Below are 27270 nucleotides of genomic sequence, written 5' to 3'. Positions count from 1 at the left end.
TAACATTCTGATCAAGCATCTCAACAAAGTGGTGTGCAGATAGTAGCTACTTTTCTTGGTACATCTTCTGTCTTATTATAGCTGTGGAAGGAGGGCGAGCCCACCTGTTCTGTCATCATACAGTGTGCAAGTGACTCAGCATGCATCATCTACACCTCTGGCTACTGGCTACTCTGGCTGGATGGGAGAGAAGAGGAGACATTCAGACTATAACTGAGTATAACAAAAGCACTATAAAGCTACTACTTCAAGTGTATTAATTAATGCAGCTTAAAATGCTGTTTAAGAAATGTCGACTAAAAAGAAGCAGAGGATGTCGCTGCAAAAGACAAAATGGCAGTCTCCTACCAAGGACTCTCTAAGATAATAAATCAGTTTTCTCATAAATAATTGCAAATATATCACCACAGTATGATGGATTTATAGTCTCATAGAATGTATAAGGCAAATGAGCCATGTGCCAATTTACACCTTGCCAGTATGCACTATTAGGCATTATCTTCTTTTTCAAGCATCGATAGGCCAGTTTTACCGGTGAATTTATAACTACTCATCTAGTTGTGTAATTTCCACACTGTACTTACTAAAGTATCTCAAAATAACGCAAAAAACAACCAGCATTTTGGTGTGGTGGGATAAAGTCCTAACTACCATCCGGGTGATCTTGGCTCATTTAATGGCTTGGCCATCTGAGGTACTGGCAGGGATGGATGGTTGAGCCCACCCCTGGGTTTTGCACTTTCATCTAGCCATTCTATGTGTAGATGCATAGTCATAGAGATGAGTAACCTTTGGATATAACAGGTGTTCTCAAGTGAGGGGAGTTACCAAGAAGTAGATCATAAATTAAAAAAGTGACAGTAGCTGTCAATGGCAGGACCGCTTCTCCCCAGGGCACAGTTAGGTTCCATGCCGGACCCTACCTTAAGACAGAGATAGTCCAGCGACAGTAGGAGAGGATGATAGACCCAGCAATTGATGAGAATGCAGGGAGAACCAGAAAGATTGAGGCAGACAGGGAACACTAAAAGAGGTAAAACAAAAACCTGTTCTAGAAACAGACATAAGAAAAGTTACATAGTTATGCCCATTGGTTATTCTGTGGATTGGTAAATATCTAGCTCCCTGTCAGGATTTAAAAACAATTATGTTGAAAACCACATCATTTCAAAATGGAGTGATCAAAGCAGTTTTTGAATCACATTTTTTTTTGTAGAGTACAAGCTGAACCTCAGTCTACATGTGTGTGTATGGGGTGGGGGTGGGGGTCACTCACTGTACTTTCAAAGTTAATATATTCCACTTTGACTTCATTGTACCTTAGAACAAAGGCAATCCTTTCATCGACAATTTTATTCATCCAAAACACATTTTGGCCAAGTGCATACATTTTGAGCAGTTGGCCATCACAACAGTATATGGTTGTCAACGTGTCCTTTATATTGCAAGCAATACAAATATTTCTTTAACAAAATTAAACTGATCTGGCAGTTCCATCCTAAGATAAGTATTTTCAAAATGAGCCAAAAATAAATTCATCTTAACCAATTGCAGCTGATATTTTTTATCTGTGTTAGGAAATATATATATATATTTTTATATCACTGATGCATCATTGAATTCTGTCATCTAACAGTTTTTGGAGTGAAGCACTTTTTTGGAAATTGCTGGTTTATTCCTAGTGCTACAGTGGCTGTGTGGTGCTTAATAAAAGGATGACAGTTATCTGAGACCCAGTGACTTTTTTGGTTAAAGGACAATTCTGCCAAGCTGTCTAGTTCTTCTCCTCACAGCCACCTTCTGTTTACTTTTAGTCCAAACAGCAGAATTCAACACAAGTTCATAGGTTCTTTGGTGTGTACCAGACTAGCTGCCCAAACATACAAGTTTAGTAGTACACTTAAAGATTTCTGGCTGACACTGTTTCTGTATGTGCAGGTGAGACTTTTTGTGAAGCATTTCATTATTTTGCATTGTGTTTGTCTCACAATGTATTACATCAAGTAGGCTAGGAGAGGAGTAGCTATATCACAGGCTATTACAGCCTTTAAGATAAAGCAATTAGGCAGGCCATTTATTCTAGTTACAGGACCATTATATGGTTTCAAACTTAGAGAGTGTCTATTAGAGGGTTGATGAAACATACATCATCACTTATTACAGAACAAATGTTCTCTAACAGGGTATTAATGTACAGATAAAGTCTGGTAATTAAAAAAAAAAGTCCATTTCATGGCAGCATATTACGAGAGACAGAAAAAGACAAATGCCCACCACTTTTTTTGATTGCTGAATGCAACTTTACTATTTAGTGAGTATAAAATAAAAAATAAATAAAGGAAAAAAGTAATGGGTTTTTGAATGTGTGTGTGTGTGTGTGTGTGTGTGTGTGTGTGTGTGTGTGTGTGTGTGTGTGTGTGTGTGTGTGTGTGTATGAGTGTGTGTGACAGAGAGAGAGTGAGACAGATAGTAAGAGTGAGTAAGTGAGAGAGACAGAAACAACACACCAGCTGCAACACAATTCAACACACATTTTCTAAACAATAAGTATGAAACTCTAATGTCTGGAATTATTGGCTGACCATAATTCATTTACCAGCGAATTGAACATTCTACGAGGGGACAGAGCAAATTCAGTGATGTTCTGCAAAATCAGGGGCAGTTAAAAGGCATGGGGCACGGTTGCAATGCCTTGCATTGTATGATTTGTTTTTCATTCATTTGGTTAATAAGACAGCTGAGGTGTATTCACAAAAGAAGCTGCTGCTGTGTGTGTGTGTGTGTGTGTGTGTGTGTGTGTGTGTGTGTGTGTGTGTGTGAGATTGTGTGTGTGTGTGTGTGTGTGTGTGTGTGTGTGTGTGTGTGTGTGTGTGTGTGTGTGTGTGTGTGTGAACAATAAGTACTAACTTATATTTTGGATGTAAATATGATCTTGAACAATTAATTATGATACAGTAAGTGTGAAACATTAGACACAGAATTATTTTACATCAAAGTGTAAAAAAAGTATATTTTAATAACATTAAAAAAAATAATACAAAACAATTTACCAACCAGACAATTTTCTAAACTTAATAATGCTCTAAGTATGGGCATTATCTGGAGAAATAATGCCCTTTCAGGTGTGGTAAGGACCGCTGGCTGTGGTGAGGAGCCTCACAACAACCCTGAGCAGGTGCTAATTCCATGATAATGCTCACCCTGTTCTGCATTATAGCTTCCTTGCCAGTCATTCGATGTGTATGAATCAGTCATAGATGACTGTTTTTCAGTTTAGCTAGAAAATGTGGCCTTGAAATTCACACTATAACTGAGTCTGATAAAAGCACCATAAAGCTACTATTTCAAGTGTAATAATTAATGTAGCTTAAAATGCTGTTTAAGAAATGGTGAATAAAAAGAAGCAGAGGATGTCGCTGCAAAAAGACAAAATGGCAGACTCCTGCATGAAACAATCTAAAATGATAAATCAGTGCTTTCATAGTGTAAGTAATAGGAAATATATCACCACAGTATCATAGACTCATACAATGTATAAGGCAATGGGCCATGTGTCCATTTATACCTTGCATGTAGCCACTGTTAGGCCTTATCGTCTTTTTCAAGGACTGATAGGCCAGTTTTACTGGCAAATTTATGAATGCTCATCCAATTGTATAATTCCTTCTTAATGTAAGATAATGTGTTCCAGAGAAGAGGTAGTCATATGCATAGTAAATTTGTCTCTTTTCTGTGATTTGTTTTTTTACTGCAACAGGTTAAGATTTCTGATTCTAGTGTTTGCAGGACTGTTTGGTTTTTAGAGAAGTAGGAGGCCTTGGTCAGTTGGATCCCTAATAATCAGCTGAACCCTAATGGTCCACAACATAAGGCATGGCATAGAACATATCTATGGAGTCTGTAGGACACTGAGTACAAGGTTAAGGCATCCATCCTCTCCTGGTGGTTGTGGTACTTTAGGCACATGATCTTTTTGCCAAAAATGTTTTGGTCTCTCTTACTGCTGGATGTGCTGAGTTCACTACATCCCAATGGAAGCATTGTACTCAGTGGTAGGCTTGATCAGTACAGAATATATAGGGGTAAGGACTTCACTGGCTCTAGAAGAATATCTCTTCTGATCAGCTGTGCCACAAAGTATGATTTCCTGACCACTGTAGCAACATGATCATCAAAGGAGAAGGAATTATCTGTCCGTGTTCTAAGGTCTTTCACAACATTTTCATTTTTGATTGGGATATTTACTATATAGTAAGCTGGGTGGAGGGTTTGTTACCAAATACAACAGTATTGCATTTTTTAACATTTATTTTAGCCTGTTTTCATAGCACTAGCTATTTAATTATGTTACTTTACTTTGTAGCTTCTTCATATTAGAAGGGGATTTCAGTGTAACACCCAGTTTACAATCATTCGTAAACTTGGTTAACCACAGTTTTGCATTTTTGATTTGGAGATCAGAGGGATATATGCTGAATAGCAAACAGCCTTGTATGAATCTCTGCGATATTCACTGGTTACCTTCAAGCTGTCTGAGAATGCATCTGCCACCCTCACTTTCTAGGTTCTGTCCCTCAGCCAATTAGCTATTCCATCTAAATACATAGGGATCAGGATGGAGCACATTTAATTAGTCAATAATATTGACAAAGTGGAATGGTATAAAATGCCTTGGTGAGGCCAAAGTATGCTGTATGGTCAGCTTGACCACCGTCCACAGCTTGCAAACCCTCCTAAACAAATGCAGCAGCTTCATTAGACAGGATATACCCTTAAAATATGCCAAACTGCTAGGGTCAAGTCTTGTAAGATTTTTTACATTGTAGTTTATTAGGTCTGTTATGACCCAGTTAGTGATCTTGCAATGAGGCTCCTCAAGCTGATAGTTCTGTAATTCATTGGATTTGTGTTGTTAAGTGATATCACAGCTGCCATGTGTCAAACCTCATGTAACAAAGTCGGTGCATTAGCTGAGGTTAGATAGTTGTAGAATGTGGTCCACCATCACAAGTTTAGTTTTGTTTAGAGGATCAATTTTTTTGTAGAATGCCTTTAACAAGTGTACAAGATTTGAGATTGTTAGGCATGTGGGTTTTGCATGCATTTCTCTGAAGTGAACTTTTGCACTGATTCTGTTTGCTAATATATTCTTTGCAAACTTCGCTAGTCTGTGTATCCATAAAAAGAAATCAGTGAGGTAAAAACCTTGACTATAAAGTTAAATTAGGCAGCACGTTGATCTGCCTGCCATAAGGCCTTTCTGAGGAATAATAAATTAGAAAATAAAATAATAACTACATAAAGTGCTACAGGAACACTAGTACTGTGAAAATGATGAAGGCATAATAAAACTTTTAGTTTTTGTATGGTTGTACTGCTTTAAACTGATACCAGTAATTATTGCAGCCAAGGAGAAGGTGAAACGTCACTCTTAATGATTGTGATCATTACTAGTTCTAACAAAGATGAAATCATTTCCTTAACATTTTTATGAAACTGAAGTAGCCCTAACATTTACTGACCTACATAACTTCAATGAAGAAACCATTATATTTAACAGTAATGCAATGACTGTGCTGTTTCAGACTGTAATTTTGTCCTTGTTAACTTTGGAAAGGCAGTTTGAGTCAGGTCATTAGGCTGCAAAATCTCTTGTAGATAGACAGACAGCTAGACCGACAGACAAATCGACAGACAGATAGAAGTAAAGAATGACAGAAACAGTGAAATGTCAATAGAAACAAAGAAATGAGTAACTTAACTCCAGCAGGTGAATAGTTGGATCTATACTAGGCACACTGAGGACAGTCACGGTGAACTAGCTTCTTGACTCCTAATTCAGTGTGCTGAATGTTAGATGAAATCAGGACCACCTAGATGAGAAACATACCTCTCAGCCTCTTAGAATACGAAATCTGGACAAAGCCATGAAAAACTGGTACAAATAAGGACAATTTTTAAATATTGCTCTTATAAACTTAGAAAGTTGATAGAATAATAGGTTTTGCATTAGCATGAATTTTCTGAAGGGAGTAAAGTCTAAACCTCAAATGTTTGTCATTATTTTGTAACTTCAGTCTTTAATGATTTGTCACTAATTTGCCAGAAAGCCACAATTTTATGAAAAACGGATCAAAAACATAAGGCAAAAGTCTGGATATTCTGCGAAAATCTTTACAGTTGAGAGGCATGAAGAAAACACCCTCAGCCTCAGGGACAGTATACATCTGTGTTATCTATGACTGTACCTCAGTCAAGCTCAATTGGCCTTTACAGTCAGATGTGACATATTCTAATAACATCTCTAAATGATACATCTCTTCTTTAAGAGATGCCTCCTTCTTTATCCTTTATCTACCCTTGCATCCTAGGGCCCACTCATCTCTTCTCCCAATTACCATCTTAAAAGTATCCTACAGAACTGTGGAAGCATTCTGGTTGGAGTGATTGCTACTGAAACTGTGGTATGCACTATGCAAAACACTCTTTAAATCCAAGACTTTGGAAATGAAGAATGTTTGGCCCCCAGAGAAATTATTTCTTCACCTCTGTGATAAGCATAGTGTCCTAGATAACCAAGAATCAGATAAAACAATGGAATAATTATCCATTACATGGAAACTATCCAAAGGATTGGCAGGATCAAAATATTGGAAGTCTGGTACATTGATGAGGACTGGCTTCACTGGCTTGCATCAAACCTAGCAGAGGCCACGTGCGAGCTATGGTTGATAGGTATACCTCAGTCTACATAATAAGTAGTTGATGCTGATATAGCTGCCTTTTACCAATGTGTACTAAAGCATACACACATAGGAGAATGTTGAACAGAGGAACTTACAGTAGGGTGTACTACAAAACCAGTACTTGCACCCTCTACCCCAAGTCCTGAGAGAGAAAGAGAGCAATGAATGCTTAAGGATGCCTAATCTACTAAAACTGAGTCATTATCTGACTAAATTCAACATCCTTCTCCAGTCTGATGAGACCACTGCTTATGCAGAATCCATTACTGCCAAAGTCTATGCACATGTGAATAGCTGCATAGATGCCTGTGTCTCCCGCCAAAGTAAATATAATCCCAAATTTAGAAAAACAGTCCCCTATGGTGAAATTCAAATTTAAATAGGCTCTATAATAAAATGAAAAAAAACATGAAGTGCACACAATAATAAATGCAACTCTTAAGATTCTGAGCATATTCCTTCCAAACTTAACAAGGAACTCTGGTTCCAAATAAACCAAAACTAGATGTGAGGTAACTACAGTCACCCAGGCAAAAAACAACCAAAAAACAGTCTTCACCTATGAGAAAAACCTCTGAAACAATGCCCAGCATTATACAGAGCTAATAGTAAATGATAACACATATTCAAATCCTGAGAACATAGATAATCTACTAGTTGATAAATCCCACCCCCCACCCCCACCCCCACTCCCTGGCATCTACAGTACATACTACCAAAGCTCCTAAGAACAAGTCCTCAAATCACTTTCCAAGGCCAAGAGCACCACATCTATGCGGTCAGATAACATACCAGGCTGCCTACTGGCTTGCCTAGAACAGCTTTGGACGGCAAAGATCTAGCTGTATTCAACTGGACGTATAAGAGAAGTTTATCTGCACATTTTTCATATAATACGGCATTTAAATTGATTTATTTGTGTTACATTGAATATTAACTGAACTGGATGTTTTGACTCTGTTTTGTCAGTTAGTGCTTGCTAGATTTTTATTGCTGTTAGTAATTGCAGGCAGGGGTAGTCTCATTTATTGATAGCCTGTCACTGCCTATTTAAGTGGTACATTTAGGAATATTTTCTGCTTAAAACCTCAGCTTTGGCTGGCTAAGATCTAGCTTTATTCAACTGGACATATAAGAGAATTGAAGTACCTTTTATCTGCACATTTTTCAAATAATAAGGCATTTAAATTGATTTATTTGTGTTACATTCAATATTAACTGAAATGGAAGTTTTGACTCTGTTTTGTCAGTTAGTTCCCCACCCACCCTCTCTGTTTTTGTTTTGATGTTAATCTTGGTGGCTTTGAAACTGCCCGCCCCTCTTATAAATTTGTGTTTGGATACTCCTTCTGGGCCCATCTCATTTGCTCACTCAACCGAGTGCAGTGAAATCATATTCTGATTTCAGGCACTCCTACTGTGTACAAAGAGAGCATCTGGTAAAGAAAAAAAAAATTAAGCTTGTTTCCTGCCTTTCCTGTAAGTGGTGTAGACTGTTTGTAGGCTTCTGAGCCCCCAAGCCTTTCTGTTTTGGAGGGAAGCCTTCTAGCTTAATTTTGTTTATTAGAACTAGCCAGTTTTCTAGTTTCAGCACTCAAATCTGTTTCTTTGAACTCAGCACTTGTTCAGAACTCATTGTAAGCACTAAATAAGTTGCAAATTACTACAGCACTCAGCTTTCCTCACTTGTCTAGAGGAAAGACGTTTTAGTACTTAATAAATAAGCACCTATCCAAGCATGTCTAAGGGTCAGCTCTCGGTGATTTCTCCTGTCTACCTGATGAATCTGGGCATCTTGGGGCAATGCAGCAATTGCCTCATGTACACAGACAACCCTCTCCTCCTACCACCCAACACTACAACTTGTGAGAGATGCACTTATATTGCCAAACTGGAAGAAAAGCTCTCTTCACCCACGACTGGACTAGACAGTCAAGAGGAGGAGGTAAACACTTGCACCACACCACACTCATCACATAGTCCCTCAAAACCTGCACCACCAAAACACACACATAGAAACCCACACCTACATTCACAGAGGCTCTCAATAAAAACCTGCCCAAGCATCCGGGACCTCCAAAGCAGAAACGCCAAGCAAACTCCACCCCCCCAACACAACCCAAATGACACATAGCCCACAAACTCAGTGTGCCACTCAACCACAGCCCATAAGGCATAACAACGTACCCAACACTCTAGTCATAGGTGACTCTATAGTCAGGCACACTGATGTTCCACTCACCAGACTAAACAAGGAGAAAGTTACTGTCAGCTGCCTGTCAGGTGCCAGGATCTGCCACATAACGCACACACTCAGGTCACTCCACAACAAGTATAAATATGACACTGTCATTGTTCATGTTGGTGTGAATGACCTGAGACGTACCTCCTTGGATTACATGAAAAGAGACATGGAGGAGCTCTCCGTTCTTGTAGCCCAGGCAGGTGTGACCCTGAACCTGAGTATCATCCTGTCATCACCCAGAATGATGCCACAGTACAAGGACAAAATGATTCACTTCAACAATTGGCTAAGCTTCTGGTGTCATTCTAAGGGGATCCAGTATTTGTCTGCCTGGGACAATATGATCGACAGACCACAATGCTTTGCCAGAGATGACTTGCACCTGTTGCCCTTGGGATTCCGGATACTGGCTAAGACTCTTGCCACCCCTATGGTGCCTTTTTTAGGCAAGGTTCAAATGACAAATTCAGTACTGTAACAGGTACAAGCAAGCAAAATCTAAGGGTAATGCTACTCACTGCTAGAAGTCTAAACCTCAAAATACACTCACTCGAGGCACACCTTAAAATGGAGAACATCTCCATCTGTGCAGTGACAGAGACCTGGTTCAAAGCTCCAAAGAGCACCCCTGCATTACCAGTTTATAATTCATTCCACATCTTTCGGCCACCTAACCCAGAACGAAGCACTAAAGGTGGAGGTGTGTCCATATTCATTAAGGATATCCACACCTCCAGGCTAGTTGCACAGCATAATGCATCTGAGATTATCCAAGTGCAACTAACTCTGGGCAAGATCACAATCCAAACTGTAGCTTGCTAAAGACTCCCACCATGCCCCAGGATTCCCACTCCTCATTTCTTGATACACTGGAAAGTATTAGGGTACAACCTAACATCCTAATAATGGGCGATTTCAACTACCCCACCATTAACTTGGAAAACTACTCATGTCCCAACTATTTTGCTCAACGTTTTCTGGAATTTATAAATTCCAACACCTTGGATCAACTTATTCACACCTCCACCAGGGGCAGCAATATCTTAGACCTGGTCATTACCAACATGGGCAACCGGTGTTCCACACCAGAGGTCAATTCCTCGTTGGTCAGATCCGACCACAAGCTAATCACCCTATACATCCACATCCCGCCCCCACCCCCAATTAGGGAAACCACCATAAAAAACTTCTCCAAAGCCAACTTCACACTTCTTAAGACAGAAGTGGCAAACTTCATGACACCCATGCAGACAGACAATAGAGGTACGACTGCTGAATCCTACACAAATGCACTTTATAAGCACTTACATGAGTGCATGGATCATGCTATCCCTAATAGAACCAAGATGCTATCCTCCAAAAAAAGGAAGCCAATCTAGTGGTCCTCTGCCATAAACAAATTCTACAACAGAAGAAAGAAACTGTTGCAAAAAAGAGTAAAATCCCATGACTGGAGGAACTCCCTGGTCAACCTCAGTAAGAAGTTGAGATCCCTCATAAAATCCTCCAAAGCTAGTTACGAAAACAAAATTGCCACTGACTCTAAAGGCATCCACAAAGCATTCTATAGCTATGTCAAGAATCTCAATGGCAACACTCAGATCTGCTCTGAGTTACAGCACAATGGCACTAAATATACAGAACCAACTGATATTGTCAACATCCTGGCAGATAGGTTCAGTGCTAACTTTACCCCCATGTCACCCCCTAGAGGGCCCATCTCTATACCGGAAGAATGCAAAGTTCCTGTAATCACGGCTGCACAGGTAAAAAGCACACTCTCCAAAGCCAAGAACACAGCATCCATGGGACCTGACAATATCCCAGGCTGCATTCTACATGAACTACAGAATGAACTGGCACCCTACCTAAGTACCATGTTCAGTCATAGCCTTACCTCAGGCTTTGTGCCCACTGAATGTCGCACCGCAACGGTTATCCCACTCCACAAAGGGGGAGCCATGACGGATCCTGGGAACTACCACCCCATTAGCCTGACAAGCCTGGTCTGTAAGGCCATGGAACGTATCATCATGAAACTCATAAACAAAGACACTGGTAATCTCCAAACTCTGGACCCTACCCAGTTCAGATTTGTAAAAGGCAGATCATGTCTCCTAAACCTGATTGACTTCTTTGAAGCAGTCACCAAAGCCATGGATGAGGGTAAGGTGGTTCACACAGCTTATCTAGATCTCGCCAAGGCTTTTGACACCATCCCCCACTCTGGAATTATAGATAAGCTCACTAAACTAGGTATAAATCCCTATGTCACAAGATGGGTTGCCAACTGGCTCACGGACAGAACCCACACTATGAAAGTACAGACTCCAAATCCGACTTCAGACCAGTGACAAGTGGAGTACCACAAGGTTCAGTCCTGGGTCCTCCCCTGTTTGGTATCTACTTCTCTGAAGTACAGGCTAACACAGAAGGTTTTTGGCTAACAAAGTTTGCAGATGACTGCAAACTAGGAGCCATAATCAAAACTCCTAACTATGTGGACATACTACAAAAGGGCCTCAATGAGACAGATGCCTGGTGTCAAAGCCATGGCCTGAAGATCAATGCCAAAAAGTGTACTGTCATTCCCTTTGTTAAAAACTCTGTACCCATGAACTACCACATAGCTGGTAGTCTACTTAATGCTGAAAATGTGATGAGACCTTGGGACACAGGTGGACAGTAGTCTCTCCTTTGATAATCACATCGCCACAGTGGTCAGGAAATCCTTCTACGTGGCTCTCCTCATCACAAAAGGTTTCTCATCCAGAAAAAAAGAGGTCATTGTTCCCCTCTACTCATCACTCATTAGACCCATTATAGAGTAGAACGCCCCTTTTGGTATGTACCTCACAAGACATCTACAACAACTGGAAAGGCCACAGAAATACATCACAAAGAGGATTACTGGCCTCAAACACAGCATCCATGGGACCTGACAATTAATTAATCTTACGCAGACCGTCTCAAAAAACTTCAGCTTTACTCCGTCGCATATCACCTACTCATAGGCATTCTCTGCCTAACATACAAAGCTATGTCAAACCCAGAGCTGTTGGATATGCTCCACTTAAAGAAATCCCAATCCCTCCAAGCTACAAGCTCTAGGGACCTAAACCTTGTCACCACAATAAACAGAACATGCTGGAGGGATAGATTCCTGTCGCAGAGACTTCCCATACTCTAGAACAGACTACCTATCTATGTCAAACAGAGCTCCTCATTAGCACTCTTCAAGAAAAATCTTGATGATTGGATGGGAGATAGGAAATTCAACCCGGGGATCACTTCTGGGGCTCTGCTCAACAGGGGCACAGGAAAATAATTTTCTTGGGTGGCGAAAGCCAGGGTACATTTTTGGCTAGGCTTACATAGGCCCTAGGTCCAATAGCCTAGTACCTACCTATGAACCTATGAACCTATCAAGCCTCATACAGAGGTTATTCAACATCAGCCTCCAAGCAGGCTTTGTGCCAGACAAATGAATGCCATCAACAGTCATCCTCCTGCAAAAAGATGGACCATCAATGAATCCAGGTAATTATAGTCATATACATCTGACCGAAATCATCTGAAAGATTATGGATAGGATCATTATGGAATTAATAAATAAGAACATAGGTAACCAACAGACTCTTTATCCAAGTCAGTTCCGTTTTCTCAAAGGCAGATCTTGCCTAATAACCTGTTCAACATCTTTGAAAATGTTACTGAAGTAAGAATTCTGGGAAAATTAGTGCACACCACATATTTAGACCTCACAAAGATATATGACACCATCACACACTCAGGTGTTGTTGATAAACTCTCCTAGCTAAATATTAATCTTCATATAATTGGTTGGCTAACAAATTTGCCCACAAATGGAACCCAGGAAATTAAGGTAAGTGGCTTTAACTCCTCTAAAAGCTCTGTCATAAGCAGTGTTCCCCAGAGTTCAGTGGCTGGGCCATACCTCTCTTGAATTTTGTATTTGGAGATCAAAGCTAATGATAAGTATTTATGACCAAATGTGCAGATGACTGTAACTTGGTGCCATCATAAACTCTTCAGCAGACACCAAGGTTTTACAAGAGGGCCTTTCCGAATTAAATAGCTGGTGTCATAGCTATGAACTAACACAATGCCAAAAAATGAATAATAGTCTCCCATGGCAAGCATGATGGCCCCTGTAGCTATCAGATCTAAAACACAACCCTGAAAAAGATATCCTTTAGTTACAGACCTAGAAACCTGTGTGGACAACAAACTGATCTTTCATCATCATGCCTCCACTATTATAAGAATGTTCTTTTTATTGTACAGCTTGTTAACTACAACAGTCATTAGAGATTGATAAGGAATCATTCTTTGCCATTGAACTGTAAAGCAAATTTCCCTTGACAAGGCTGTAAGACTCCTAACAGTTCCTCAAATTGATTCTGAAGTCAGGGATCTATAATCATCTAAAGACACTTTAACTGGAATCTACCACTATTCTTGCCTATGGCCTCTGAGCAGTCCTCCATTCTACTTTCTACACATTGGTTCAGTTATTCAGTTTGATTTCTCCACAATCTGTTGCAGCCATTGCACATGCAGGATACATGACTGACTGCCTCATATTCATTAACTACATGTATCAACAGAACAATTGCAGGTATATCCTAACCTCCTAAAAGATTAAGAATATTTTAGCAAGGCATCTTCCATGGTTTGGTACACTTATGGCCTGAAAATATTCAATTTAATGTCCAAAATAAATCTAACATAGCCCACAGCAATTTTATAAAACATTCAGTCATCTGCCAAAAAATTACTCTACTTAGATTATACCACACAAACAGCTAAAAACCTAAACAAGATAGAAAGGGACTTCAATCACAGATCTCTGTGAATAAATGCAAATTATTTTACTTGTGGTGTTTCTGATGCCTTCCAGTGAATGTTTTTTTTTTATAAGTTTATTTCTACATTCTGTGGAGTGTTTTGACAAAGGAAATTATTGTGGATAGAATACAGTTTTATGACATAAGACCTAAATACTCCCTTCCCTTCTTGTCTTCATCCCATACCAACACCTAACCCTCTTGTTACCTGGCTAAACATTCTCCTTCATGATACAGCTAGCTGCCTATCACCTGAGAATGGGAGCCCCTGGACAATGTAGTCTGTATCCAAACTCTCTTTGCAAAGGCACAAAGGCTCTTACAATAACCTGCTAAGCATTACACAGCTATGGTGCTTATGTGTTGAATTTGGGGAGTCTGAAGTAGGGATAGGGCATTATTTTAGCAATCTATGGAATCTTTTCATGTTAAATAATCCTAATAACTTCATCTCTTTGGTGTTGGCAGGAGAAAAAATATCAAGGTTATTAATGAAGTTAGAACAAAAACAACAAATTCACCTTTTAGCAAATGCCATATTACCAATATATTGACTTAACTGCAATGCATTAGCACTTAAATGCATAGCATAATGGAGCGAGCACAGCAGCTTCTTACAATTCTTAGGTCAAGCAAGACTTAAACATTTAACTCTCATTTGCTATGCCTCATTTACTATGCAAATACAGTGCATTCCTCATTTGCATTAGTAATAAATTACATAAAGACATCACCTATGGAACTAAGGTGTATCATTAGAAAAATACATTAATTAATCATAATATATATGATGGATTTATACATTCCTGTTTTTATATTGATAAATTAAAGTGAACAATCTTAACACTGCAGGGCTAGGAAAATGTATTTGTCATCTAGTGAGACAAATGCCTTGTCTATATCTAATCATACAGCAAAAGGACCATTTCCATTAAGGTTAATGTGCCTAATTAGAGGTGAGATATACATGTGTGCATGTACGGGTGCACTTGTGTGTGGTATGTGTGCATGTGTGTGGGGGGGTCTGTTTATCTGTTTATGTGCGTCTCTCTCTCTCTCTCTCTATATATATATATATATATATATATATATATATATATATATATATATATATATATATATATATATATATATATATATATATATATATATATAGAAAGAGAGTGAGAGAGAAATAGATATAGATTTATACTGCTTTACCTAGAAAACAATGTGGTTCTTATATTAATGCTCTTCTGAAAACTCTTTCATGTAATGAGGTATTGTTCTCACTTCTCAAACATCAATGCTCCCTAATAAATCAAATGAAAAACAGGTTTTCAACTTTTTGACTCCAAAATTTGAAGATGTGGAACACTGGGTCTACAAAAATACCTCAGTTATAAGTACTTGTAGAGCTTTGAAAGGAGCTAACCTGATTCCTTCTTAATATGAGGAATAATGTCTCAAGCCATGTCTAGCATCATATCTAATTAAAAAAGTAATTGTCATATAACTAAAAAAACATTGAATGTATATAAGTGATACCATGTGAAGTATGAATTCTTAACAGATAAAATTATTCTGCTCTTGCAACTATGATTATGATAAGACAGACAGGGGGATTCAATAAAGCCTACATGGTCGTTTATTCACCACGTGGCATACTAATTACAGCATAAGCAGCTAAATTACATGCTAATTAACAAATCCAACACAGTTTACCTATTCAACAAGCTATAAACTATCTCTGTAGACTCTGCTGTTTTTTTCCTGCAGATTCCAAAACTTTTGGAATACAGACACAGAAAGGAGTCTAAATGGACAGAATGTTAGGGGCTGCTGCTGCTTTAATTCACTTGTGTTGCTACAGGATGCTGCTGCCAATAGGCCTAGTCGGAAAAGGAGAAAAGTTTTCAGGCCACGTTTAACTTATCACAACCTACATGATGTGGAACTTGTAGATCAATACAGGGTGGAGAAGGGAACACTACAGAAACTCTGTGACCTCTGATACCCTCAACTGAGAGCCAGAGCCAACAAAGGGGAACCCATTCCAGTGGAGACAAAGGTATGTGTAGCCCTTAGAATCTTAGCTACAGGTACCTTTTAGAGATGAACAGGGGACAAGCTAGAGGTGTCACAGGCATCAGCATCCAGGATCTTCCACCAGTTCCTGAATGCTATGCTCCAACATGCCAGTGACCACATATATTTTCCATGTAGTTTTTATGAAAGGGTCAGAAATATGCAGAAGTTCTACCATGTAGCACACTACACTGATGTACTGGGTGCCATAGATTGCACACATGTAGAAGTTAAGGCACCACTCGGGGAACAGGGTAGGCCCTACATTAACAGATAGAGCTACCACTCCATCAGCTGCTAAGTTGTGTGTAATGCCAAGGGAATCATCTCGAATGTGTAAGCTGGCAACTTTGGCAGTTACCACGGTTCACATATCTGGCACACCTCCCACATGGACCAAATGTTTTCTATGGGCGATATCCCACAGGGCCATTTATTGGGGGATGCAAGGTATGCACTAGACCCATGGCTGATGACACCCATCAGAAATGCACACACACGCACACACACACACACACACACACACACACACACACACACACACACACACACACACACACACACGCACACACACACACACACATGCACACACACACACACACACACGCTGACACACACACCTACACACACACACACACACACACACACACACACACACACACACACACACACACACACACACACACACACACACACACAGAAGAATGCTATAATGAGGTACATGCTCAAACAGGAAATATAGAGTGTGTTTGTTTGGGCTGCTGAAATCACAGTTCCAGTGCCTTGATACATCTGTGGGAGTCTTGCAATACAATCCACAGACATGTATAGAAATAATCACAGAATATGAATGCAAATGCAAGGTGTAATACCACATGCATGTGTGATATCTGTTTTGGTGATGCACTCCTGACATACATAGCTGTTTAATGACATTGATGGCATGGTTTACATTCGGGAAAGTGTGGATTGTGCCATATATATCTCTGCCATGCACACCAGTCAACTAGCCTGTAGTGATCATAATGTCAAGTGTTTTTCCTCACTCCTCCTGCATATGCTAATGTCAGGACAGTGTGCCTGATTACACTCATAGATTTCTGATATGTCCTAATAGTTGTACAAATGTGTTCATGCAGAACCATCTGTGCTCACTCAGAAACACATATATTATGTCAGAGACATGGGTATTATTGACGGCATTATTCTGACATTTTCTTTGCTTGTGAGTGATGGTTTTACTGTTGGACATGAGCCTGTATCTGTGTCCTACTTGTTGGAAGCCTCTGTTGACAATAGAGGCATACTCAGGCAAATCAGTTTGTACAGCTTCACATTATGCACCCAACCGCAATTGTATTTAACATCCATGATACATGTCCTTTCTTTTGTTTATGTCTGGATGCTTATATCATACAGACTTCCTCCACTGTTATGTCATCTTGTGGGATAGTCATCATATACATTTTCACTGTGCAGTCCATACTGTTCCGTATGGAGATGTGATTAGTGTTCCTGCTGCAACTGTTTTCCATTTACATTTCCTCATGTGCGGTACATTAGAATTTTTCACCTGTTCTCCTTCCTGGTGTTCATCACTAAACTTCATCTGGGTATCCCTATTCAATAAACACAACTTCCCATGACTGCTTCCTATAAATGGCAGTCCATGTACCCTTACAGATCATTGGCACACCTTTACAGACTTCCTGGAATGGTATTCCACATTACTCCCCACTATATACACTGTCCTGTGCCTGCAAAACGTACATTAATATATGAAAAACCCTGGTGGTCTGTATGACATCCTGTGCAATCCTGCTAGCCCAGTATGCTGGAGTGTACAAATACACTGTGCTGTCCTGTCCCCGCAACATAATACATTAATATATGAAAAACCCTGGTGGTCCTTGTGGCATTCCTCACAGTCCTGCTAACCCAGTTTTCTATGCTGTAACTAAGTTTGCTATCAGTGCTGCTTTACACGATTTCCTGGCCACCACAAAAACCTGCTTTCTTACAATTAAAGGTGAGCTGTGTCATGACTGTTCATTAAGCATTGCTGCTCACCATGCAAACACAAGCTCTGTGTAGGCTTTGTGCAAAGCATACACAGAGTTTATTGAATCCCAGGGAGGAACACTTTTATGTAAGCATAATGATTTAATTTCTAGAAATGCCTCCTAGCAGGTTTCAATGTCAAATATCAAGGGGTTGTACTGGCAAAAAATAATAATATAACATAACATTGCATTGATGAATGTCTAGTTGAAGTTAGCATGAAATGACCTATCAGAGATTAGGTATGTATGAATGCATACATAGTATGGTCATGCTAGTAATATTACTCCATAATGAAACTTCACAGCTACAAGTTGCTGACCTGACCAAGCTAAAAGTGATCACATTTGCCAAGAGAAATCAATGCACATGTGATGAGCACAATGCTATGCACTTTGACACTGACATTAAAACATCCCATAGCTACTATGTATTACAGGAAAGTACCAAGTCACTTATTCATGTAAATGAGGAAGTAATGGTGAGATAAGATTAAGGCAGACAGAAATGGAAACAGCAGCCAGAGCAACACACAGAGCAACATGAAGGAAATATTGTTTTGTGGAGGGGCTACTTTTCTGAGGTTATGGTTACCCATTTTTTGTATTTTTTAGAAGAAAGATAGAGGGGAAAGGCAGTAACAGGAAGGAGTGGGGAGGATTAACACGATAGGTAATGAGACAAAGAGATGGGGAACACAATGAATGTGGATAGGAAGGGTCAATATTATATCCTTGAATGCTTAAAAAAGCGAACGCTGATTGATCGAACTTATTTTTGCGAAACTGCAAAATATCGAAGCAGCAGAAACTCGAATTTTTTCCTAGGGAAAGAATTCAGTTGTCCGTTTCTGTTGCTTCGGTATTTTCAGTGTTATGGTGGAAAGTTACCGGTCAGATTCAGATGCGATTGTGTGGATGTGAGTGTTAGGGTGATTTAGGTGAGTTAGGGTTAGGGCTCGGGTTAGGTGTGTGTGCGATTGAGTGGACATGAGGGTTAGGGTGGATTTAAGTGAGTTAGGGTTAGGGAGCAGGTGAGGTGAGTGTGCAATAGTGACGGACCTTAGGGTTAGGGTTTGTGTTAAGGTAAGTGGGTAGTTAGTGGTGTGTGCATAGTTTAGTGTAGGGTTAGGTATCAGATTTTAGGTGTATGTGTGTGGATTTCTGTTTGTTTGGTGTGCTTATGTTGTGTGTATGTGTTTTGGATCAGCGTTTTTTTCCCCTGGGAAAAAAATTGCTGATCTGACAGTTTGAGATTGTAAGCTTTCGCTTAAATTAGGTCGATCAATCAGCGTTCGCTTTTTTAAGCGTTCGAGGATATAATATAGACCCGGACAGGAAGGGTGGAACAGGGGATGATAAAGGCCTGCCAAACTAGATCAGTGGTGAGCTCACCCAGAAGTCAGTCATCTCTATAGCTGGCATCATGGGTGGCCTTCTCCAATGGAGAATCAATAGTCGTATCTGGGCAGCTGCACAAGTTTATCAGCTTCATTAGGAGGTGTTCCAGGGTGACAATGTAGGCATCTAGCTACTGGTTCATCTTAGACCTTGTCAGCCACTGCTGTACCTTCTGGGTGAAGGTTCATCAGCAAACATCACTGAGGTCTGCTTGGGTCCCAGCAGCAGCAGGTGCAGTGAACATTTCAAACTCATGAGCTGTCTTCTCACTAATGTCTGCCCCCATTGCTGATCTTGCAGAAAAGGAAAATACATGTAGAAAAAAAATCAAAAAGCAAGCAAAACGAAACAAAAAATGCAAAAAGTGAAACATATTCTTAATGTGTGTCATACTTTATCTTTACTGCAGACCATCCCATGTTCTTCAACTTCCTGAGGTGCTGGAAAGCATAAACAAACAGTAATTATTACACAGTGTCTTTGAAAAGAGAAAACAATTACAGTTACAGGTGCAAGATCTTCTCTACATTTTCAAACCCAAAGCATTATTTGTGTCTGCTCTGTTTGCCAGGCAGAGTTAGAACAGCAGCATTACCCACCACCTTAGCAAGCTAGTGTCAGGTGTCAGCTTTGGAGTGGTGGTCTTGTAATCACCCAGCAGGTGTCCTAGTGATTCTTGTGCAACAGTTGAAGAAGGATTTTATACAACCAGCTGCAGCAGGCAGGAGCTGTGCCAGACTGCACCTTCTAAGGCCATGACCACTCTCCAGGTTTAATATAGGAGAAAAAAATAGTTTTGTGCAAATGGCCAACATGAGATGTACATTGACAAGTAGGAGAGAGAAGCATGATGTGCATTGACAATGATGAGATACATGTGACTAGTAATGTGATACAGAGTAAGAACAGCACAGCACAGCCAGGCTTCACAGTGGCCATGAGCATGTCCACCACCATTCATAAACTCCCAGATAGAGATGGGGAAGGAACAGGTCTCATGACATAGACTACAGCTGATAATGTATCATTCATGTTATGGTCACTATTCAGAGACAATCACTTTAACAAAAAAAAAAAATGTTAGTGACATAATTACCAAACTGCACACCATGTTTTAGAATGACAACATGGGGTTGCCATTTTGTGTGAGACAGCATTATAGTTAGTAACTTAGGAAATCTGAATATAGTGAATACCAGAGGGCACTTCCATACCAGGCAAACTGATAGTAAACAGGACTTCTGCTAATAGGCATCAGTGCTATACTGAAATGAACAAAAAGGGTGAATGGAATCCATAAGCCCTTTAAAAGAACAGTGGTGTGCATGGGGTAGCACAGCACAGGGTACAGGCAAGAACAGGCTAATAAGGACTCAAAGAGACAGGGCACAGAGGATAGCACAGGACATGATGCAGTCCTGCCAGGGGCCTCAACATGCCATGACACAAGGGATAGGGCCGGATGGGATAGGATCAGGGATAGCTCAATCTTGCAAGACTCAGGGGATATGGAAGACAGGTTGCAATCCTACTTGTGGGGGGGTGGAAAACTTCAGAGGCATAGGGAACAAAGACAGGCTTGGCCACTGTACTGTTGTGTAAGCACTGCAACATTGTTCATTATGTGCACAGACAGCAGGATGTGCTACAAGGATATGGGCCTTCAGTAAACCAGTAACAGACTCTGCTATCTTTACATGTCTGATGGACGGTAAGCACAACTAACATGCCCACAGCTACTATATTATGGTACAGTGTCAGAAAGGTTAAACTGCAACAGTCCATAAGGCTGTGGCCACTGTAAGGGCCCATCCACTGATCAGATATTATGGAGACTCATACACACACACACACACACACACACACTAATCTGCAGTGTAATCCACAGGTGTACAAGTCTTCTCATGGCACCAAAGGATCAGCACTGGATAGAAAGATTCAACACAAAGCAGATGGATTTGTGACAACAGGCCCCACAGACACATGGCAGGAGTGTTTTTCAGAAGAGTAAATCAGTCAGGGACTGATGCAGGACATCAATGCTGTGGCATCCATAATACAACAATAGTACAGGTGCATCAGAGGATCATGGATATGTTACTGCATGCCAGAACAAAGGCAAAGGAATTGACACTGATAGTGAGTGACCAACATACAGGCATCTCACACTGATAAAGGGATTCTTGTTATGTCTCACTGGGAAAGTGAGAGAACCCTAACACCTGGTGCTGGTTTAGATGTGGGAGCTGGGCTGGTGATGACTACCTGAGTGTCTGTAGGAGATACAGCAGACGAATAGTAGCATGAAAATGTACTGAAGGACAGTGACTTGCAGCTGTGAATGTCTTACTCAAACACATATGCATAACTGTAATCCGCAAAGGCTGAGGCTTTAACAACAACAGCCTTCACCACAGGGTATATAGCTGACATAGTCTGTGTGTTTCAGTTAATTTCCTTACCAGCTCATTTCACTGACAAAAAAAAAATGTGCTTCATTTCAACTAAAGCTCATTTTATTAAAACTACATTTCATCTGAATTGTTTAATGATCTAGAGAATTACTGCTGGTGTGGTTTTGGAGGATAGAAATTACAATGCCAGTTTGAATTGATCAGTATTTATACCCTGCTAATGCTCACTGTTATGTTGTGCCACCATTTCTAGAAGTTTCTGAATGTGCACCAGCAGTGATTCAATGTATGAGGAGTATTGTTTTCTCCATAGTTGTGTGACTGTGGAGTTAGTGTATATATATATATATATATATATATATATATATATATATACATATACATACATATAAATAATATACTCTCTCTCTCTCTCTCTATATATATATATATATATATATATATATATATATATATATATATATATATATATATATATAGATAGATATATGTTAAGGGGTTGTATGGGTACAAAGGGGCTTGCTGTTCTACAAAAAATGCTTTTGGAGGTATATATAGGGTATATGAAATTTTCAGTGAAATGTGATTCAATGAAAAGTAGTTTCAATGAAATGAGTTTATGACAAAATATAGAAATAAAAACACCAATAATAACGGATATGAAAATGAATACTGGGTGGTTCAAAAGAAGCACTAAAGTCAAAACTAAAAATGTAACTACTGAGTAAAACACGGTCGGAGAGATCATAAAGTGAATTTATTTCAGTAAAATAAAATATGTTTAATCAAAGACAGAATAAAAACAGCCTTTTTAGAAGGTCTGAAAAACATGCATGTGAAAGTGCTACCTGTTTTTATTCTGTTCTTGATTACACATATTTTATTTTACTGAAATAAGTTAATTTTATGATCACTCTGACCGTGTTTTATTCAGTGATTACATTTTATTTTATGACAAAATATGCCATTTTTTTGCCAATGAAATGAAATGCTATCAGCCTATATGTACAGCATGTAGCAGTCTGTTTACCACTTCATGGTGGAAGTCAAAAGAACGATTGGTATGTTATCTGAATGTATAATGTATTCACAGGTCTATTGGGAGAGTATCCAGCACAGTAGGTTAGAACATTCTTACTGTCAGCAGGTCACCAGTGGCTGATGATGACAGTACCACTCACACAGCACAGTCCAATGGCACAGTCACATTGTCAGTAATGTGGTAGCAGTCAACCATGTCCTGTCATGGAGGTTATGAAATGTCAGTAACTAGCAAGCTGTTCTGGAATATGGGGGTTGTCAACATGTAGCAACACAGTTATTGTCTCTCAGGGTTACCACTAATGCATATTGACTAGCTACAACAAATGCTACTCCTATCATCTTGGTGTGAGTGATACAATTGTATATCAAAAAGTGATGGTGTTCAGTATAGCTGACTGACATGATTCATTCTGAATAATGCCACCATGTTTGGTTTAGTCATGAATCTCGTTAGCATGTTTCATTCATGTGCATATCATTATGTGGTCATTTGCATGCAATGCATACCATATTATTTTGCAACCTCCACCACAGTGATATGTCTGACTCTCAGTAACGTCCTGTGCATGCTGCTGCTGACCTCACTACTTCCCATAATGCTCCATGCTATTTATTTCTGAATACACAGTTAGTCTTCCTGAACAGTTCCAGAAACTCTTGGCATAATGTCAAGACATCAAGTGTTTCATAACATATTCTGTCCAGCCTAGACCTTTCTTGAGAGGACTTATTTTCTTAATAGAAATCAAAGTCTGAACTCTTGCGACGGTGACAGCGTGTTATCTTTTCTAAAGCTGTGAACACAGATAAGGAAAGATATTTTTAATGTGACAGGTTTAACTGATTTTCATATAAAAAAAAAAAAACACTGGTCATGTTTGGTAGTAAAAGTCTGACTCCTTAATTTTGGTCAAGGTGATCAAGATAATATTTCTCGTTTCTACTGTGACAAAATAGCAGTCATAGCTCTGACATGCATATTTTGGAAAATGTATGTTTTATTTCAGTGAAAAACAATTATACCAATGTTTATGAAGAGTCACAGCTATATTAAGCCTCCTTAAATATTACATAACGAGCATGTTCAAAATGATTGCTTTGTGGTCATCATTTCCAAATGTTTTGACTAATCATGCAAATTACTCAGTGAAATGTAAAGAATATTTTGAATAGATGTCATGTGAATATGGCAGGAATGCAGATGTAAGAGCAGTGCTTCCTGCAGTTAAGCTGGCTTTCAAACATAATAATAGTAACACACGTCCTTGCTTTCTGCAAGTCATTGCTGCTAAATAAAACTGTGCTCAACTTAAATTAAAAGTGGCAGTGAAATGAATTAAGCATTGTTAAAGTAAAGTATGCCTTTAAATGCAGTCAAATTCATTTTATTCACTTAATAATTTGTTAACTGTGCAAATGACTAATAATTTTAGACATTTGTTTTTTCCGGAAGCTATGTCATAATAGCAAGAATTGAAAGTTATATTCATTGACAATTTAGAATAGCCAGTCAATGCCAAACACTTGAGAGATGGGAAAAGGGGAATAGTTAAAAGAAAAAGCTGAGAGATACGAGGAGAACATGGTAACTACAATGTCAGCTCAGTGAGGCCAAGATGGATCTTCAGGCTCTGTGACTGTGAGACAGAAACATTAATAAAAGTGCATCTGGAATGTCCAGTTAAATTTCAATGAACATATATTAATAGGGTTAACATATTAACACAACATGGTACAATAAAGCTGAAGGAGAAGCACTGATGGCATTAAGTGGCTATCGCTGGAGGTAGTAATCAGATGGGTTAGAAAATCTGTTTTTGTGTGGTCACAATATCAGCCTCCTGCAATATTTACAGAGTGGGAAGGACACTTGTGGAAGCCCTGGCACTTTCTTAAAAATAGCCTGGATACTCCATAGGATTATAGTATCATAGGAAGTTACTAGGCTAATGGCCCTAGGGCCATTAAAATCCTAGCCAAGTTCTGCCCATATTTCCATGATCAGCATGTATTGCCCATGTCCAAGAGAGACACAGGTGGAACTCCCGCGGTGAATTTACAGTTTCCCATCATATTGTCCAGATTGAGTTTGAAGAGGGTCAATGAGGTGCTGTGTTTGACATGAAGTGGGAGTCTGTTTCAAAGGTGTGGCAACCTCTGGGAGATAAAACTGTCCATCCAGCAGGTTCTATTAATGTCACATACCAGGTTAAGGCCATTAGAGCGAGTAACCCTTGCATCATTTGACTTAAGGATATGCAGCATTTACAATAAAGCAGGGTCAAAGATTGCCTTATATGCAAGGCAGAGATTGCCTCTGAGTAGTCTGTATGAAACAGAATAAAGTGACATTGATTTCAGATGATCCACATAGGACAGATGCCGTAGATCTTGAATTTTCCTTGTGAGGAACCTTTGTGGTCTCTACAATTGCTGCAGGTACTTGGAAAGGTACATACCAAAAGAGGTGTTGTACTCAATTATTGGCCTGATGAGGGAAGAGTACAGGGAGATTATAAATTATTTTTTTCTGGAGTCAATGCTCTTATTTATGAGATCAGCAATATAGAATGACCTTCTCACCACTGTGGAGACATGGTGATCAAAAGTATGGTTGCTGTCAACCTGTGTGCCCAGGTCTCTCACCACTGACTGCGTACTTAGGGAGTTGTTGATGTAGTAGTTAACAGAAACATCAGTCTTACCAAAAGGGATGATAATACATTTTTTTGCATTGAGTGCAAGGTGCTGACTTTGGCACCAGTCATTTGTTTGTGTAAGACCCTCTTGCAGGATGTTGACATCATTTGGATTATTCTATGACCACTCCCAGTTTGCAGTCATCAGCAAACTTTGTCAGCCACAAAACTTTAGTTTTTTATCTCTGTCTCTTCCAATCACCCCATAAGGTTCTAGAACTGTTTATCAGAAGTTCTTGATCCCTGGCCTGCTCTTGTAAAAGGGCAATAAGATCATTTAGACCTAGGCAGTCAGCAAAATTGCAAAACTTATAATTGAGCACTCTTATAATATGAAATGTTAACACAATCCTCTAAATGTTGTACAGAAATCCACTAACCCATTGCCATATATTATTAAGCAATGGACTCCAGAAGACAGAGCAGGAAAGGTTGCAGACATTCAAGTGCTGATCACCTACAGATTACCACCTCTCATTTCCTTTTGGAGGTAGACAACAGTGTTCAGTCATTCACCTGGTAAACTTGCAACTGACCTTCTCCATTGCACTGGAGATGTAGAAAAAAGTCATAGAGGTTATGTTCCCCTAAAGCTTTAACTTTGTTAACATTTGATTTTCATTCTGTCTCACTACCATATTCTAAACTAAATTCTGGAATAAGTTGTTTACAACTGACAGTTTTAGTCTGACATATTACCATTAACACTTACTTTTTGCTGACTAATTAAATTCTGACAGCTGTAATACAAAATATTGTAATATATGTATCAGTTATTGGTCTTACTCTAATGTTTAATTTTGTCATGTTTCCCCAAATCCATTTTAAAATGATTGTGGCTGGAGTCAGTGACTGTATGAAATTGCTTACCAATAATTAGTAACAGAGACTAAAACCACATCAGGCCAGGGCAAAAGTCAAAGCAAATTGTCTACAGCGTGAAGTAGGAAGAGAGATGGATGATAACTCAGGTTATCATCAAAACAGGTCCCATGACTTTTGTCAACTTGTATGGCTGAAATGAGGACAACAGTAAATCTTATTTCATTTATTCACGATGCAAGAAGTATGCATACACTATTTAATTTGTTGTTAGTTAGAGGGGATTTCAATGCAGTACTAGACCTACAGACTACAAAGAAAACAAGGATTACCCAGTGTAACAAGAGACTTTTTAATTGAAGACATAGGCTTAATTTATATACGGAGAGCTTTATATCCAAATAATCTATCTTATACATGCTACAAGGCCTCCAGTGTTGTAGCACATCAACTTGGCTTTTGATTAGTGAGTAAAAAACTTTTTGTAATGTATACATGAGGTGCACTTGATGACTGATGCTCTACTGGACAATGGCACGATAAGTCTAATGATTTTAAGCAGTAAACATTTGATCTAATTCTTTCATAAGCTCATTGTTAATTACTAGGTTAACTGCCCCTTGGACTATTTTAAATCTAGTCAATTTAATTTTCAATGGTGAGAATCAAATTTTATACATTTTGTTTCTGAGGCAGACACCATAACCATCATACAAACCTTTAATTGCTTTCAAAGCTTAAAGACAAAGTTAGTAAAATCAGATATGCAATTATGCAGTAAGGAAAAGATTAAATGGATTTACAATTTTTTTATTTATTTATGGATTAATAGACTTACTGCACATTAGCAAGTCAAATGACACCAGAAATAATCTAGGGATCTAAGCCTTTTATGCAACAT

Source organism: Protopterus annectens, chromosome 10.part0 (assembly GCF_019279795.1).
Source record: "Protopterus annectens isolate FY-2018-M chromosome 10.part0, PAN1.0, whole genome shotgun sequence".
In the NCBI taxonomy this organism is placed as follows: Eukaryota; Metazoa; Chordata; order Ceratodontiformes; family Protopteridae; genus Protopterus; species Protopterus annectens.
This window is presented reverse-complemented; position numbering follows the sequence as displayed.